At 48.0% G+C, this 3,243-nt stretch overlaps 1 pseudogene; it reads right to left on the reverse strand.

The window, feature by feature from the left end:
- Positions 1-1,173: 1,173 nt before the first annotated feature.
- Positions 1,174-2,883, reverse strand: LOC119055557 (NXPE family member 3-like; annotated as a pseudogene).
- Between the last annotated feature and the right edge of the window lie 360 nt (positions 2,884-3,243).

Genomic DNA, 3,243 nt, shown 5'->3' on the forward strand with positions numbered 1-3,243 from the left:
TGCCTTTCACTCGCCCCCAACTGGAGACCTGGCCCACAACCCAGGCATGTGCCCTAACTGGGAATCAAACCTTTTGATTTGCAGGCTGGCACTCAATCCACTGAGATACACTGGCCAGGGCTGTTTAAAAGGTGTCTTATATTTACCTCTTCTTGCACAGATTGAAACAATGTTTTTTACAATCTCTCAGTGGCTTTGAAGATATCATGGAAAGAATACCCTCAGAGAACTGCTCTTTTTTTAGTTCCCTCCATTCATTGGCTTATAGTTATAGTGCATAGGTGTTTTTTAAAGGATTCTTATTTCTTCAAACAAGAATAATAAATTTGGGGAAAGAGTTTTCTTAAATGAAAGGTTGATCACTTTATGACAAGTTTAATGAAATGCTTATATAACAAGTTTGATGAAATTCAATACCTATAATGTACCTAAAGAAAACTCCATTAATACCATTATGGTGAGTATTTTTCCTTTTATTTCTGATGAAGAGAGGAATTTTCACACCAAGATTTCCAAGTGCTGCATTTGGAGGATTCTTTCATCAACTTGGCACAATAGAAATGTCATTCTTGACCTTGTTTCTGAAGGATGTTTTAACCTTACTAATTAAGCAACCTCAACAGCTATTCAGTGAAACTCTCTTGAGAGTGGAGGGCCTTTGATTAGGGAAATTCCCTAATTGGGTAAGACCTCTCATCATAAAACAGTCATAACATGTTGATTATAGTTGTACCATTAGGAATTTCATTGCTCAACACAAATGGATTATAAAAAGAACTTAATTAACCTAAGTCCATTTTAGCCTGGAGATATTTGGAAACATTACAAAGATTAAGTCACCTTAGAAATCCAAGAGTCTAAGAAAACAGGATGAACTTTTGATTCATGCTAGCAAAGATAAATATTGTACAGTAGACATTGGGGTTTCTATGTTTTTTTTAAGAGTATGAGAGATTTCTGTGTTACTACCTACAACTGCATAATTTGCAATTATACCAATAAAAATTTAGAAATTAATTAACAGAAGGCATGTAAAAGATTTCATATATCTAAACTTACATACATATATGTTTTATGCACAGAGAGCTATATGTAAGGATAGCCTCTAAAACATTAACAGTAATTAACCCTTGGTGGTAAGTCTTGGGGTAACCAGTCTCCTCTGGATCGCTATTAGTTCAGGGTCCTGTTATTGCTGTAGGACCCCCATCCACAAAGCCCCAGGTACCACACAAGTGCTCGGGTGGGACAGAAGAAGGAGGGGAGGAAGCCCACCTCATTACGGTCAGTGAGCTGTTCTGGGTGGACGTTGTCCGGCAGGGCCAGGCTGGAGGTCATTTCCCAGGTGTCCACAAAGGCCACATGGAGATCAGCAAAGGCAGCTTGGAGGAGTCGGTCATCCGAGGGTGAACCAGTCACTTCCATACACAGACTTGTAGCTGGTATTGGCCAGTTTGATGACCACAAGAGTGTGGGGTTCCCAGGCCAGCAGTGCCTGGTTGCCTGGATCCCTGCCAGTTGTCACACAAAGGTGGATGGAGGGAAGGTGGTGAAGCGGGAGCCCAGCCCCAGCACCACCACGGTGTGGGGGCCCCTGGCCAGGCCCTTCAGCTCCCACACCATGGAGTGCAGGGAGGCCAGTGGGGCTGGGGTGTGGAGGGAGAGCAGGGGCCAGCCGTGGGCTTGCCAGCGCAGAACTATGTCCCGAGTGGTCTCCACAGCCATCAGAGGCCCTGTCTGATAGGTGGTGTGCAGACCCACAGGCTTCAGGGAGGGCACAGTGTCACGCAGATACTCCCACCACTGCCAAAGTGTGGGGTCCCCCATCATGTGGACGATGTGACCACACAGGCAGCCTAGGACACTGTCAACAGTGGGAAAGGAGCGGCTGGAGCAGGAGAGTGAGTGCCTCACATCTCCATAGTAGAAGCCAGAGGGCTTTGCGGCAGGGAGCCCAGGACAGCATGGGGGCCACGGGGACAGGGCCAGGGTGCTGTTTCCTGGGCCTGCTGTTCTGATCTGGATTGGAGAAATGCCCAGAGGGATCACCTTGTCTGTCATTTTCCACGGCAGCAGGGTGTCATCAAGCAGAGTAATCACATTCAGGTAACTTTCACTCGAGTGCCCAACTAAAGAGTTGCAGGGCCAGGTAGAGGGTTGAGCACAGACCCAGAGCTGACCTGAAGCCACGTCCCTGTGCTGGCAGATAGGCCCTCTCCTCTTGCTCTAGTTGTCTGGGGTTCCACATCGCAGATCACAGTCTCTTCAGTTCCTGTGGGTCCCCGAAAATATCCTCTAAAATCAATGGTGGCCCTTTTCTCCAGATTCTTCACAGAACTCCAACAGCCTCACTGGAAAGGACCAGCTGCACTCACGCCTGGGCCTGTGCAGCCCAGAAAAGTGGGGAGGACAGCAGGTATGTGCTGTGCACTAGATCCTGGACATTTCCAGGGCCCTTGCCTTCAAGTCAGGACCCAGCAGCTGTGCCTGAAACAGATCCCCACCAGGGTCTCGGGCCTGCCCCGATGGTTTCTGGCCACAAGGGTGGCATCCAGGAACCTCCCAGAGTCTAGCTGGTCTGGGCAGGACCCCTCAGGTGGTAGGTGGAGGTCTGAGGACTGGTGGAGGCCAATAGGTCCCCCTCATTTCCTGGGGTCAGAGGCCAGTACAGAAGATGAGTCAGGTTGGCAAGTTCCCAGGAGAGACACTTCAAGAGGGAGGGAGATTCTGTGGACTTGGGGCAGACTCAGAAGCAGGGCAGGGTGCTAAGGGCCAAGAGATGGTGCTGTTGGGCCAGAACATCTTGAAGTAGCGGAACAAAACCAGAAACACCAGCCCCACAGGCAGAATCTTGTACTTGCATTGCCCTTTGAATGGACCCATGGCAGCATAGGCTCTTCTCTGAAATACCCAGTAGAACCAGCCACCTGAGAGGGTCAGCATGCATTAGCCCAGAGGATGACAGAGAGGTGACTGAGGTCTGCAAGAGTCAAGATGGGGTCCAGTGTGTATCGGTGCCCACCACCCTGCACGATACATACTGGTGACTATTTTGTAACTGCCAATTTGTACTTCCTAATGCCTTTATTTTGTTCATCCAGTCCTCAGAGCTTCCCCTTTGGCAACCATCAGTCTGTTCTTTGTTATCTATGAATCTGTTTCTATGTTGTTGGTTCATTTGTTTTGTTCTTTAGATTCCATAGATGAGTGAAATCATATGGAATCTGTCTTTCTCTGATTGAC

The sequence above is a fragment of the Artibeus jamaicensis genome, unplaced genomic scaffold (genome assembly GCF_021234435.1).
Source record: "Artibeus jamaicensis isolate MK-2021 breed Jamaican fruit bat unplaced genomic scaffold, CSHL_Jam_final scaffold_1964, whole genome shotgun sequence".
In the NCBI taxonomy this organism is placed as follows: Eukaryota; Metazoa; Chordata; class Mammalia; order Chiroptera; family Phyllostomidae; genus Artibeus; species Artibeus jamaicensis.